This window comes from Aptenodytes forsteri, unplaced genomic scaffold (genome assembly GCF_000699145.1).
Source record: "Aptenodytes forsteri isolate BGI_AS27 unplaced genomic scaffold, ASM69914v1 Scaffold207, whole genome shotgun sequence".
In the NCBI taxonomy this organism is placed as follows: domain Eukaryota; kingdom Metazoa; phylum Chordata; class Aves; order Sphenisciformes; family Spheniscidae; genus Aptenodytes; species Aptenodytes forsteri.
This window is the reverse complement of record NW_008794836.1, coordinates 1496200-1512541: the sequence shown is the minus strand read 5'-3', so window position 1 is coordinate 1512541 and position 16342 is coordinate 1496200.

The following is a 16342-nucleotide window of genomic DNA, read 5'->3' as shown; positions in this document are numbered from 1 at the left end:
CATTCCCCATTCCCCCCCGTCGCTTAGGTCCCCTCTTTCTACCTGGTAGGCAGGGCAGGGGATCCTCTGCATCTTGTGCAGCCTCCATCTGCTTGCCTCAGGGCACCAATCTATCTCCCTCTCACACTCCCGAGGCAAACTGACTTGTTTGCCATCTGTCAATTACGTTAGGTAGTGATTTTCAAAACCGCAGCCAAAAGAAGTCCATTGAGGTAGCAATTGGAAATATGTTGGTCTTTTCAGTTCTGATTGTTTTACTTAATAATTTTTAATTTTAACATACAGTATACAGAATTACTGAAGATGACTGATATAAAATAGTTCTCATAAGCAACTCAGCTAATTAAAAGATGTAAAAATTCTACATTCGAACAGCCTAGCCAATATCTATCACCATCAGAGGCCTTCATTTCATGAAAAAGAAGCCCTCCAGTGAAATTCCAGTAGCGGCTAAGTGGACTGTTTAATTTAATTGTCTCCTTTGGGGGTTCTTCAGTTTTAATAATAAACACCGCTCTACCACCTGGAAATGTGTGTGTGTACATGTGCCTGCACCCACACGCTTGAGAAAGCTTCACATAAGGGAGGACCTGGCCTTTGCCACCTGGAAACAGCACATGGAATTACATACTTAAACATGGCCCTCCTTTCTTGCATAAAGGCTGAAATAATTGTCACATTTGCAGCTGGGAAGGAATTTTCCTTTTGGCAGTTTGGTAGACACTTTTTTTCCTCTTTCCCAGCTGGATTGGATAAAAGGCTGATTCATTCTTATCTAACTTTTCTGAAATGTAAGCTATATCAGGATACTTCACTCTGGCTTTGTATGAGGGCATGTTTAAGAGACAGTACTGACTCATCGGTTCTTCGGTTGGCTGACCAGACTGCCAATTTATTATAAAATTGTAAACCTGAGGGCAGGATATGGCTGCCTATTTCCATCTTGGCTAGCCACTTTCTCTGCCTTTCTCATGGATTATACTTCCTGAGCATTTCCAGTTAGAATAGGAAGGTGAACAGTCAGGAAGAAAGAACAACCCTGTATTTCTCTCTTTAACATACCTATATGATCCCCCCATTACTATGGTGTCTGAGCAATTCCTCTTCTCTACTACAGTTACCTTCACAAAACTTGAGTAGTGTGGAACATCCCTGTTACCTGCATTTTACTGATGGGAACTGAGAACCAGACTAGGTCTGTGCGCATATCAACAGATTTCTGCTAGGGCTGCCCTTTCATGCAGAAGTGTTGTGGTTAGAACACTTGAATGGGAAATTCAGCCTGAAGAGGCTGAATTTTCACATCTAGTTCCTCTGGGAGTACGACAAAGGCAACACTGTTGGGTAGCTGGGCTGAGACAGGAGCATGGACTTTGTCCCTCCTGGGGGAGGTGGCACAGGGTGCACCACAGAGTGAAAGATTCAGGATGCTAGGAAAAAATATTAAGAAAATGGTAACCTGCCATTACAACCCAGTGAGGACCGGCCTCCCTCAGAAGTGTGTTCAAGGGTGTGCTCTGTGCTCGAGGGACTGCACCGGAATTTTTCCGTTTGAACATCATTAAGTGAAACATATAAGCTGATCAGATTGCAGTGCTGAGAAGCAGGGACAGCTCTGCATGAGTCTCTTTTGAACGAGGTAAAAATAGGCTGACTAGAATCAAAACTGAATCGGGGGTGCATTATGAAGGATGCATTCCACTTAGTTTCCCGTTGGCCTTCCTCAAGGCAAGGATCAAAGAAGTGGGTGCTTTTACTTCGTCGTTGCTGTTGGTTTGTTTGTGTGGTTTTAAACAGGAATCCATATAGTCTTAAAGACAGAGCTGTCGTGCCATTCGGTGAAGATCAGAAATGCCTCAAACAGCAAAAGGTCAAACCAGATTAGATACTGAACCAAATCCAGTGGAATTCAGCAAAACTGCTTCTAAGCAATGGTTCGTGAATATTCATCCCTGCTTTGCCCCTTCTGCCTCTGGTTTTCCAGCTGATTGTAAGGACTGTACTCAAGCACTTCAGGGCCATGGGTGCCACTGAGCAATGGCAGTGTTTATGCACCAATAGCCTAGGGACATTGTTCCATCAGGTCTCATAATCTAAAGAAGCAGTTTTTTGGGGGTGAATAAACGGGCAAGGAAAACCAAAGTATTGTCGATGGCTTGATAAGTAAAATTGTTTTGGGGGATTATTATGGACTCAATACTTTACACCATGACCAGAATCACAATGTCTGTTACCCAGATACTCTCAGCTCAGAGAAAAAGCTGTATTTCAATAAAGGAATATCGAGCTCAGTCTCATCCTGCTTTTCAAAATATAGTCATAGGCTAACCACAGTATTCTGCCTATTTGATTAGTTGCTTTCGATCTGCTCAATTTATTATGGGTTGTATTTTCTTTAATTGCATGGGGACCTAAAGTTGCAGACATGCCAGCGTGAGTTCATAAACCTTGAGGATTAAATCCCCATTGATATCGAGTCTCTGAAGCTGCAGCATTCTTTATTCTTTTCCTATATTGTTGTGCAGTGATCCTCTGAGCTGCTAAAGCACTTCCAAAACTCATTGCAGCCATGTCTGCATTTTAATGATAGGTGAAATGATCCTTGCCTGCAGTTTGTTAAACACTTTGACATCCTTTTGAATTAAAGGTGTTATAGAAATGTAAGATCATTATGTGGTTTTAGAGTCCCAAACATCTCCTACATTTATTTGAATATTGACAAACCCATGGCTTAAAAATGCTGCGATTGCAACTTCAGAAATTTCTTCTGTTCCAGTTTGTTTAACCATAGCTTGTTTAACATTAAATATTTAGCAAATTTCTTTCTTCAGATCAGCATACTCATTAATAACTTAAAATATAAACTATCATACATTAAACATGCAAATCAGACATTTTATTCAAACTGGGTCCTCAGTCTTCTACAAATAGTTATGATAAATAGCACCTTCTGCAGTGAGTCACAGCACTGTTTCTGTCAAAATTACTCCCTGAGCAATGAGCGAGGCAGAGCGAGGCAGCAGAGTCTGGCTGTGTCTTTGGCCAGTGCCGACTGCCTGTTACAACACACCTTTAAACTTTTGGCCTCTGTTTTCCTGTTACTGTGCTCTGGCAATACATTATATTTAACTCACTTCATGGTGTCTTTACATAGGGACATTGATATAACTTTTGTTAATGTGGGGTTTTGGGCAGCTTGACCTGTGGTATGTTTACCAAGTTATTGCCACAAAACACCTTGTCCATTTTAGGAACAGTGGGACTTGAGGACCAGCCAACCTGGTTCAAGCTATAGTTTTGTGAGAGAAAGTGAGGCTGGAATATGTAGGTGTCTGGGGGAACAGGATCTGTTTCATGGTGCTGCTAGACTGCATGTAGGTACATAAGACAAGCTTATATCATAACTTAGTCATTGGCACAATAAGACATCCTAGAGCATTCATAGATACCAACCTCGTGTGGCACTTGGAAGGGACACAGTGAAATAAAAGCAAAAAAAAACCTACACAGATTTTTTTCTCTGAGTGAAGCATTTGTAATAGTTTTTTGAGAAGGGTTCCCAAGGGAATTGTGAAGGATTGGTAAAGACTACAAGAACTATTGAACCCTTGGGGGGACCTGGACGCTGATGAAAATAGGAATATATGCTGAATGGTGTTGACTTTGAAATAAGCGACTTTTTTGTATAAACAAAGTAGATCCTGGAAATAGTAAGTAATCCCATCCAAGCTTAAATACTTAAATAAAAAGTAATTAGTCTTTGCAGGGGAAAAGGAAATTCGAAGAGACAGTTCATACAGCCTGCCAACAAAGTTTTTTTTGGCAAGGAGGGAAACCGGGGCAATGCATTACCCAGACCTAAAATGGGCAAGCTCCTGTAGTCAAATTGAAAGCATTTGTTATTTATCATACTAAGCCCTATCATAATGCTGAGTTTTCAGATCACATCACATCAGGATTTTACAGACGTGCTGCTTCTCTGCCTTCAGCACAGCCTCTCTGCTTGTGTGCACTGCCAGCATGCCAATGGTGAGCATACAGCAATTTCTTACATTATATGACTTCAAAAAAATAATGAAGTCATGTCATACACACACTTTTTCAATTAAGATGAAACAATTATTTTTAAGGATTTAAAAAAAAGAATTACCTTAAAAGACTAGGATGGTTTGAGTATGTGAATATTTCATTCTGAAAATGACATGCTTTTAGTATTTTTTTTTGGTTGAGGCTCGGCTATTTGATAAAATCCTTATTTGCAGAAAAGAATTTCAGCAGCTTTAGCCAATGCTGCATCATACCTCCTATTTCAAATTATGCTTAAGCTTGAAGGGCCCAGGCTGTAAGACTGTGAGACAGAGGAAGACTCATACAAGAAGGAAAATATTAGCAGGACATGGATTGTACTAGATTCAACCCAGGATTTTAATTCAGATGTATTTTCTGGGAATCAGTATTCTTATTTTGACTCTGGCACGATATTGGTAAATAGCAGCCTCTAAATTCTGAAAGCTCTACAGCCTGTAATATGGTGGCTTGGTTTATATCTGAGCTCTTTGTTTTACGCATATATAGGTCTCACCTGGTTATCCTCTTTTTCCTAGGTTTCATACCAGTGATATTTATTAAAACAGAAAGGATCTGAACATTGCCCTTCAGCTTTCAGAGCATTTGGCTAAATGGCTATCACACTGCAGGTTGCCTTTTCTTTTGAACTATTTGTATTGCATCTGAGTATAGAAGCTGTTTAGTGCACTACAGCCATGTGAAAATTGTTGTTTTCCTTAATTCTTTATTTTCCTTTCATCCTGATTACAACCTCAGTCAGAATTTATCAGCACTGGTCTGTGCACTGGGCTGTGTGACCTAAATTTTATGACCTTGCATCCAAAATCTAATTCTCTGGTACAAACTCATAGTTCTCTGTTGATATCTTAAAGACGTTTTCCTCATTAGCATGGCAGGAAAGCATGTGGAAGCCAAGTGAAACAATACACAATTTTGCATTACACTCAAATTCCTTGCTGCAGTGCACTCAACTAACCTTCTGTTAAAATTGTATTTTCTCCCCATATCCTTGTTTTCTCCTTCGCAAACAAATAATCTATCAGTGCTAAGGAGTTATTTATTTTGTCCATCTTTGATTACTCCTGTTAGCTACCAGCCTTTAATTTGGCCATTTTTCTGTGGCTACTCAGGTAACCACAGTGCTATCAAAGCCTTTCCAGTACATTAAAAATCCCCAGCAGCTGTGTTTCCACTGCGAGAGTATCTTTATTTAAAATTGTAATATTAACAAGAAATTATATACAATAAGAAAATAAATCTAACTCTCAGCTTAATGCCAACTTCTGGACAGTAAATTATTATTATGGACAATATCAAATACTTTTAGAATCTATGACAATGGGAGAGCATGAAAGAGAAATAGGAGGTAGGGACAATTACATGACAAGGCTCTAATGCCATCAAGAAGTTTGTACAGAAATCAGGTAAGCGATTGTGAGTAGCAGCCTCACCCCCCCCCCCCCCGATTGTGAGTAGCAGCCTCCCCCCCCCCCAAAGTGTTCTACAAGACAAAGTGTTCTACAAGAATTTAGATTATTTTAATAAATGTGAAACTGAGGCCCTCTCCCAGGCATTTATATATCCATTCTTAGGCAAAGAAAAGTATTTGTACATAGCTGTCAACGCAATTTTATTTGATCATGTCACTTCCTAATAGACACACAAATTCTTATGGGTCACTTGCAAAGTTGCGTAACAAATTTCCCTCCAGAAATAGCTAGGATCATCAGCTGAACAACTTTAGATACAAATTTAAGGTGCTCTTTACAATCATAATTTTTTCTAAACCACATCCAGTGATGAAAAATAGGTTTTGTACTCAATGTATGTAGAAAAATCACCACAGTAAAAGTTGGAAATAAAACAAAAAAGAATGAAGATCATCTAAAGGATTTTACTGTGATACATGGCATAAGCTCAGGCTAATACATTTTCATTTTTACTTGTTGGTGAATTTACTGGTTGTATTTAAAGCTGACGTAGATGACAGAACACCTTCAAAAACACCTGGGAAAAAGGTGTTGCTTCCTAGTCTTGTGTTCATCTCTAAGATATTGTCTGACCCTGGAATATAACACCTGATCTGGGTCCAAGCTGTGCTCCTGTTCAACATGGCACAGTTAACAGGAACTGAACACAGGTGAGGTTTTTGCTCTCATTCACACAAGGAGAGCACTCTACTTGTTCTGTGGTACACAATACACTGCACCTTAAGTGAATAGCTGGGGAAATGTTTAGTATTAGAGCTATTTGGGGGAAGGGAAGGGAACACATGGATGATGAAAATGCCTGATGTTTACAAATTTCCATGTTTTTTGTTGCAAAGAATTGGCAGATCCTGAGGCTCTGTACAAGATAATGTGGTCCTTTTCTAGTCAGTGCAAGAGAAGAGCAATTTTATGGAGTTATAAAGTTAGGAAATCCTAAAGCACAAACCCTTTTTCTCCTTTGTTTGCTGCTATTAAAATATGTGTAGCTTTACCAGTTTCAGAGAAACCGTTCACTGTTCACAGTTTATTCAGCACATGATAATGCACTTGATTAGGTACTTAACCTCCTGTTAAATTCATTGACTCTTGCTGAGTTAAGGAGGGTTGACTTGTGTGCATGCTGAACTGGATACATTTGTTGTGTGTTTTTTTTCTACTAGCTGAGAAGTTCAGCATCTCCCAAGGTTTCCTGCTGTCTCTATTAGGTGACAAAAACTCCTGCCATGTTCTTTGTCAGAAGTGGCCTGGGAGGCCCCAGTTCCCACCATCTCTCTCCTCCAGAAATGACCCTTAAGTATCTTGCCCCAGCAACCAGTATATACCCCCACAATGGTCAAATGCAAAAACTAGTTTAGCTGAAACATGCTGAGATCATAGTTCAAAGATCCATGGCGTCATTTCGGTCTCAAGAATGCAAATACCTTAGTTTTGAAATAATTGCATATGGAAGCATTCAAAGCACAAATAATAACAAGACAATACACAATGTTTGCTATGGCAACATGAGTTCTAAAGTCAGCAATACTGTAATGATGCCTCTGAAGAGAAAAATGTGGAATTGCTCTGGAAGACAGATTGGAGACTGCTGGTGAATCCCACAGTAAAAAGATAGTGCAAATCCATACAGGCAGCTCTTCTAATGCTGGGGTAAGGTAAACTGAAATCGTCATGTGGTCACATTACAGAATTAACTGCTGTGTTTGGTTATATTTGCACTGCTACAGTCCTCCATCCCAGGAAATAATTCTGGCTCTAGATAAAATGGTGCAGAATGGCTTGCATCCACACTAAGGGTGTCTCAGCACTGCTTAGCACTTGATGCAGACCTCCCCTGGGCCCACCACTGCACCTTAAACAAGGTTATTTGTATGTGTGTGGTTTCTTGCCTAATTCAAAATGTCTGAAATAATGTTAAAGCAGTCTATAAAAGAAGTATTTTTGTTCTAGCATAAGAGCCAAGGGTCTGCACTGCATGCTTTGGAACACAGCAGAAAAGTGTATAGAGAGATTTTTGGATGAAGATGCTGCAGTAGTATTGGAGGACTACACATGGTAAGGAGAACCAAAGCAGCACAGTGCAATATAGCCACAATGCAATATAGGCAATGGTCCCTAGGCTGCAGTAGTATTGGAGGACTACACATGGTGAGGAGAACCAAAGCAGCACAGTGTTATCCACAATGCAATATAGGCAACGGTCCCTAGAGCAAAGTATTTGGAACAACTCAGTTTTGGTTTGGTGGAAACTGGTTGCTTGACTTAAAAAAAACAAACAAACATAAAATTGAATTAACTTGTATATAGTTTGGAGAAGCAGGGTACCAGAACTTAGGGCTGAACTGTGGAGTGAACTTGATAACAAAGAACCTTTATCGTGTTTGCTTCTGTGTTCAGTGGTTGAAAGAAAGCATTTGGATGCTTATATATAAAATTCAGTCCAAGTGTTACATTCCCAGGAGAAACCATTTGCAAATGTTTTTATAAGTCTGTGTAGAAATCAAAGGCCAAAGTACATCAGAAGCTTCTGATGTATCTTTTATAACCTCTAGGGCCACAGTATCTTGAGTGGCAATAACAAAATATTTAAAAAACAGCTAGCATCAGATCAAGACTTTGTGTTGCTAAAGTGATAGTTGAACAAGTCAGATCATTCTGATAGCTGAATGATCACCATCTCGCTCATCTGTTCACTAGTGTTGCATTTCAGTAAGACTTGCAAAAGTATTGTCAGAACACATCTGCTACCACAGATAATGTGGTTAAGATGTTGACTGCAATTAAAGAAGCAGAGCTGTCCTCTCATATTAGATGCTTTACATACTTTCAGTTCAGTCTCTGAAAAGGGCCTAAATGTGCACCAGGTGAACAGTGTTTGCATCATTTTTCCACAGCATCCACACAGCAAGTACTGTGCTGGAAAAAAAGCAGCTCCTGCTGGCTGTTTCCCAATATAAATTAATAACAGATGTTCCAGCAAAGTTATGACATGTTATCTAGATAGTTAGAGCAACGCTCAGCTATTAGTGCCACATTGTTGTCAAAACAGGTCTGGAGAAATGGGTAAGACCTCATGACTTCTTTGAAGGTGATTTGACAGGAGTTAAATGTGTCATCAAGATCCTAGAGCCCGTGCAAACTGCCATTACAGTTCTTTTGACAAAGACACGCCTACAGTTTCAGTGATCCATCCATGTTATGAAACGACGCATATGTCACTGAAAGTTACCAAGCCTGGATTGGCAGCTCATTGGTAACAGCAGTGAAAACTTCAGTGGCTAAACATCTAGGTTTAGCCACCAAGCCAGATATTGTGAGGTTTATTGTTTTATTTCTTTGGACACACACACACACACATGCAGGGTGGTGATGGGGAGGAAAAGATGTTCATTTTTTGCAGGGAGCTGTGTATTGAATTCCAGATTGAAGATCTGTTCCCATGAGGAAGGACAGAAAATTAAGATTTATGATAGACCCTGTAATTCTAGGTCTATAATATTGCATGGGCAAAGAGAGACACTTGTAGGGCGTAACAGCACTTCTGATAAACCTTTAGAAGGCAAATCCTTGCAATTTACCCCCTACCTATGAAGTCCTCAAGTGCAAGGATTCCAAAATGTGCGCTTGAGAAGATATTAGTGGGTGTTCTGGTACAAGTCAAGAGGGTATTAAATACGCTCATGTATGAGATTACCGGCTGAAAATTGAAGACAGTAAAATGTGATTCCCTCATGTGCTTGAAGCTGTGCAAAACTAGGTATTCATTACTGTCAGCACTAGCAAAGGAATACCCTACATGTTCCAGCAATTTCAAGTAGTTAGTGAAAGAATCTGCTCAGTTGCTGGTGATATTATCAGTGTTCAGAAGTCTGCCCCTTTGGGGAATATGTCGATCAACTCATTACCATTAAAAAAAAGAAGTAGAGAGAAAAGTTTGAAATGTGGATTCTGCTACCCTGAATTTACAGTGGCTTTGACATGCTCCTTGTTCATTAAAAACAATTGATCTGCTTCTGTCAGAGCCAATTTTATTTTGAAACTGTTGCAAATATCTTGTTTTCTACAGTGGCACATACCTTAAGCAAAGTATTGTGATATGTATGTTTTTGTTGGGGACGCTTTTTTCCATTCCTATTTACTAATGACCTTAAATAAGCTGCAAAACTCACAACAGTTTAGGAAGACTGTGACTGTTTTTAAAATGGGCTATCTGAAGCACAGTTAAGAGATGTGACAGTTGATAGAAAATGTCATGGAGGAGAGGAAAAGGCTGATGATTATCAAAAGGAAGAAATAAGAGCATGTGGTATATCTATGTGTATGTTTCATGAAAGCTTTGCTTGATAAACTTTCAAGATGAGCTATAAAACTCCAAGATTAGGATACTTCTAAATGCGATAGCTGAGATCAAAGAGAAAATCACAATGTTAAATATACAAAAGCACTCATATCTCTAGAATACATTACTCAGGCATGGTAAGCAACCCACTTTAGATTTCATGATTACTTGAAAAACACTTTGCAGCTTACACTCCGCAGACATAGCACTTAAGATATGCTGTCATTCATGTATTGTAGGAAATGAGCTAGGAATTGCATAAAAATCTTACATCTATTGCATAGGAAATCAGCTGGGAAGCTTAACAGTAAAGATTGCATTAAGATGTCAAAGGGAGCTATGTTCAAGGATCCGTTGCGGTTTTTTTTCAACTTCATAAAATAGACATATGACGGTCATTGGCCTTAATCTTTCAATAACTCACTTCTTAGGGGACAGAAATAGTGTTAAACAAATGAGAAAGAGTAAAAGTTGTATGAGCACAGCTTTTCCAGTTCTGAGACACAGAAGATAATGTCTGTTCTGCTAGGTTAATACCCTTGGTCAGGGACAGGAGGCATTACAAAGGCTTTTAATTAACATCCCCAGAGCACTTGTTACAACAGAGGATAATCAAAAGTACAGAGAAAGTTCCTATTTCTATCTTTCTCCATATGAAGGAACACTTAGAGAAATACAAGTAATAAGAATGAAAACAACAACAAAAAATAGGTCTTTTTCCCAGCGGCAATAATTGTAATTGTGAGTGTTTAGTGACTTAAACGCACTAAATGGATGTTTCATAAGAGATGGTGATGATCCTCTTGGAGAGTATGTCTAGATAATTACCTGTGCAAGAGGAGAGAGTAGGAGAAAAAAACACCTTATTTTGTATAGTCGATGTTTAGGTATAACTATGCACTGATGGAGAAAGAAGTAGTGTCATAGGGAGGGCAACCAGACATCTATTCTTAGCATTTATATAGCGCTTTACAGGATTAAAGCATTAAAGACTGAACAATCTGTTTATAAAAGTGGTTTTAACTCGCCATGGGCCTTCTGGATAGTGTTAATACACGCTATTTTTGTTGTTATTCTTGTGTTTTGTTTTGTTTGTGGGTGTGTGTTTGTGGGTTCCCTCTACAAAATTACAACCTCTTCAACAGGCAACCATGTATAATTATCTTGATCCATTTTACCAGAAGTAGTATTGTTTGACAATCTCATCTCTGAGTAGTCATCTATGGAGACGTGTCAACTGGTTCTTGCTGATGGGAAGTGCAGTCTGCCATTCTTTTCTTTCTGTCTTCTGGGCTCTACAAACAAACTTCTCTCACTGTTTCACATTTCAGTAGTAACGTATGATGGATTTGGAGCTACTTGGTAAGAGTGATGTGATAGATTTGGAGCTATTCAGAAGTAATTTGTTAGTTCAGCCAGGAGACTGGTACCTTTTCTGCTTGATAAGAAAGTGCAACTTTAGCTTCTCCTCATAGGAGTCACTGTAATGGTCCATGACTCTCAAAATCTTTTCTGTATAGAACTGGCATGCCCATTTTCAGTCTGGTGCTTTCTTTTCTTGTCTTCAGCACCGAGAGGCTTTCTCAATGGAGCATATAAATCAGTCTGCTTCTTCACTGCATATCCCATCCCTTACTACTTTGTTATTTATAAAATTATGAGCATTCACTAGTATTTTTAAGACCACAATCTGAATAATTCTTTATGTTTGCATTACGTGTCAATTTTAACCCCAGAGTGGCAAAATGTATGCTGCTATTCCCTTCATTTCTACTGAGACAGGCTTACTAACAGGTGCTCGTAGTCATGCTAAGCTAAGTATGGCAATTCTTTGTTTATTTTCATTCTTTTCTTTCCTTAATCTTGGTTACTGTTGTCTCTTTCTCCATTAGCTGGAACTAGTTTTATTTCTCTTTGCCTTTTTCTTCCCTGTCCTCCTCCAGCTTCTCAGCCTAAATATCATATATGGCAAATTCCTTTTCTCCTCTGTTAGCTCTCCTTCAGCATTGCCTTGCTAGCACTCTTTCATGTTTCTGTGCAGAAATGTGCCCTCTATGTCTTGGCTCAGAGGCAATCAGTGAATCATACCCAATATCCCCTCCAGTATTTCTTTGGTGTATTTTGGTATCGACTGTCCAGTATTTCTTTGGTGTATTTTGGTATCAACTGCATCTCCAGACTTGGGAAATTCTCTTCCATGAAGTCCATTAATGACAAGTTCACAGAGGAGCAGAATATTTCTGCTTGTGTATGAATCATGGCCTTAAGAGCAATGAACTCTTTCTAGACCTTGTCAGAGGGTCAAGACATCTAAGGCAAATGTCTATGTAAAATTTCCTCTTCACGTAGGTTTCAGCTGAATTATTGGTACTGCACAGCAGGCAGTATCAATCCTGAGACTTTACATCTCTAACTTTAAGAAGTGCATCTGTGGATAGCTATGCCTTAATTTCTAGAGGGATGTTTTTGGTAGAGTTTAAGGCTCTTGTGTACACATTTCTGAAAGGTGGCAATTCTTTTGGTTTAACTCCCTTGAAAGCTACAAAGTTGCTTGAAACAGTCCATTCCTGTGAAACAGTTTCCTTTTAGAGTAAAAGCAACCTTGTGTTTTTGCAGCTGGGGGGGGGGGGGGAACGGGGGGTTTTCCCCACCAATAGGGAGTGGGTCTTGGGGCTTTAAAGTTATTTTCACTTCTTGCAATCTGAAGCCAACTATTGTGCTTCAAACCATGACTATATACCTTCATTTTGGCTTGGGGAATGGCATGGTCCTTCAGTTTTGAACTATTGCCTCTCTTTCCAGTGCTGAGATTGCACAGGCTGCATATGTTTCAAAGAGTTTTGTTTTTATGTGACTAACTTGAGACAAAAAGGATTCTTTGGCAGGTATCTCTCATTAAAAACATGAGTGCTGCTGCAGAACAAAAAGGATTCTTTGGCAGGTATCTCTCGTTAAAAACATGAGTGCTGCTGCACCAGTACTGAAAACCCAGGACTTTGGATAGTGGAAATGCATGTAATCATTCGGTATTTTGCAAGTTTGAAAACTGCTGGCGTTTGCATGCTACAGAGACAGCTTTTCAAAAGTATTGAGCACAGAACTAGCTGAGCTCCCTCAGCTGCTGAGAGCTCTTTTCCATTCATTTGAAGCAGTGCTCAGTCAATACAGAGTGCCTTTGAAAATATCATCCCTTCCACATTCATCGCCAGTTTCATAGCACCAGAATTTCTTTTTTTTCCCATTTGTGTTTTCTAGTACATTGTGGTATGTATTTCTCTTCTCCAGTGCCTCATTTAATGAAGATGGTGTTCAGAGTTAATACATTATCTGATGCTGGCTGGAGTCAGTTTCTCCACATCTGAGGACTTTCTGGACTGATTGGGTTTACATCACTATTTGTTTTGCATTTGCTGTTTTGGGTTTTTTGAGGTTTTCTTGGTTTTGTGTGGAGGATGTTCAGCATTAGTATCTTGTTGCTACTCTGTTTTATGTTTGTCTCTGACTTGCTGTTTTTTATTGAAGAGATATCTATAAAGACATAGGCTCTTGTAAGATGTGTGTGAAAACTCAGATATCCCAGAATTTAAGATTAGGCAAATTATTTCCATATACTGTTATATAGGTTTTGCATGTACAAAGGTACAAAACTTTTTGTGGCAAGTTGAAGATAATGAGCCCTCACATAAGTGTCTGCATGTAAAATAGCAGCAAATTACTTTGATTTATTGCACTCTAATTGTATAGAAAGCCCATGAATTGATATGTCATATGCTCAAAGTAATACAATTTAACTAGAACAATTATGTAGCTAAGTAGAATTAGAACTTGATTGCTAGTATATAATAACCTCTCATAGCAGAAAAATTTCTTATTTATCCTTTTCTTAGCAATAATGAAAGTTAAGATGGTGTTTTCACACTTCAGGAAGGGAAGAAAGAAGAAGGAAAGGTGAAAGCAAGATGGAGCTTGGAACTGAACAAATCTATTTTTATCCAGTGCTGTTTGTTTTCTCTGTATATATGGACAGATAACAAAAAGCCCCACCACCACCACCACCCCCCCAAAAAAAAAAAAGAAAAAAAAAAGTAAGTCTTTTTTCACAATATTTTAGTTCAAGCCCAAGATGGAACCAAATCCATCCTTGTCCCTCCAAAAACCTCCACTGTAACCTGAATGGATAATTCACCTCATGTGCCATTTCAGTGCAAGACTGTACTTAATAGGTACTGACAGCTGCACTAACTAATGCTGAAGAATCAAGTGTGTGGTGATGTGAAAAATGTATTGTGCAAAACTTGTTACCATGTTGCTTAAAACTGCAGATCATTATTGTACTTTGCATCAGAGGAGAGAAAGCAAGACAACATCTTATACCAGTGATAGACTTTTACAAGGTGTTTTGTCAAGTTTCACTAGCAATCAAGCTTGATCTTGATTGGTAAGTCTGTGTTTTATGTGCCTACATTGAAAGGAAGTGAACCTCAGGAAAAGCAGCAGGGCTAAAATAGAGGACTGGTGGACAGGAGTCCATAAGGTCCTTCACCTTACTGTGACATTAACTTCTTCTGTGACTTCTGTGACTACACCTCTGAGGCTAATTTCTGATTTGCAGTGTGCTGCTGTGTTGAGGGAAAACAGGTTGCAATTATTCACAGCTACTCCACAGAATACTCATTTAACAGTTTTTGAAAGGTGTAGGGTCCCTACTGGTATGTGAGATACATCCTACAGCATCAATTGTTAGGTTGGTATTGTGACTTATGCAGTCCCTCAGCAGGCCTTGGTACTGCTGCCAGGGAAGAAGGGGCTGGGTGTGATGCAGCCTGAAATGCAACGTCCTTGATTACCTGTCTTATGTTGCAAAAGAATGTGATTCACCCTCTACTTACAGTAGGATGTCAGGGAGCAAGTTTTTTTCTTCAGGCAGTGAAACAGGGAGGCATACTGGTTATTGCATCCCACCACCCACAAATGCAAGAGTCCGGCATCTTTCTCAATATCAGCAAAACGAACACAAGAGATGTCTTCTGCCAATACATTCCCACTGAGCCAGTAGGGTAGGCAGGAAACAATTAACTGACATGTACTCTCAATAATAGCTGCTCTAGGCAGCACATTAAGCAGTGCATTAATTGATGTATTAATTGACTTATAAACACCAACTTCCTGATTACCTTGATTATTGCCATCGTACTGGGATGAGGAGGATGGGGGGGGGGCTGAATAAGCCTTAGTGACAGTGTAATTAAACATTTCTTTTGTTGTACACTCTGTGACATTCACGAAGTGCAGATATGATGCATTTTTCTCTGCTTGATTAATGAGTCAGATTCATTCCAGCAAACTTTGCAATGCTCAGAGTTGCATAAGGGTTTTCTGAACTACAACTTGTCTAGAAAAAGAAGGTGGTTTAGTGAAATGAACAATGAAAAGATACGGAGGTCTGGAAGGCAGAGAAAAGGTTAAAACCCAGATGTTTAACTGTAATAAAGTGTGTAAAGAAAGTTGTTCTGCTCACTGCCACATCTGGACCTTAGAAGACAGTCTGCCTGATGAGGGGCTTTCCAGATCCCTTTTCTGACATGAACTTCAAGCTTCAGATAGCCATGAGGAACTAAATTGTGACTTTGTGTTACTCAGCCAAGCAGACAGATTAATGGTACAGCTCTTCTTCCCCACTGACTCCTCTTTTGCTTACAGGGCAGGTGCTGCCCCTCCATGCTCTGGATATTTCCACTGGCAATGCGCAAAGGGAAAGACAAGAGAAACAGGGAAGCTGTGCATCCCTGGTCAGTCCTTCCCTGATGCTGGGCAGAGAGGGGAAGGCAAGAGCGTAAATTGCACCCTTCAAGGGCCACAGGAGAGGGTATGTGTGAGACAACTCAACTACATGTTTCTTCTCAACAGGGGTTGTACCTAAAGGTTTGGATGGACCCAGGCTTCCTCTCTTTCTCTGCAGCGTCATTTGCTCACCTTCCCTCTGCAGCCTCTTCCTCTCTATCTCTCTCTGCAGCCTGCTTCTCTCTTCCCAGCGGATCAGCTGGAGCTCTGACTCATTCCACATCTCATACTGAAACTCAGAACAATATTTAATCCCCTGACATCCCCCTCAAGTTGTTAATGGACTCTGTTTCTTCTCCTTTTGCCCTCTCATCACAGCAGGGGCAGAGAAGCATCTCTAGGGTCCGTCAACACTTTGCTCAGTCAGTTGATTGGGCATTGCCTCTGTGTCAGCAGCAGGCATTAGCAGAGAATCGGGAGTGTAGGAAGCAAATCTATTCTAGCTTTGAAGTGGTGCAGTATTACAGTTTGAAATACAGATGCTGCTCAGTGCGTAGATGGGGTGTCATGGAATCATTGCTAAGTGGGTGCCATGGGAAATAAAAAAAAATTATATTTACAAATCTCCCTGCCACACATACCTTTTCAAACATCCCATTCATTGTTT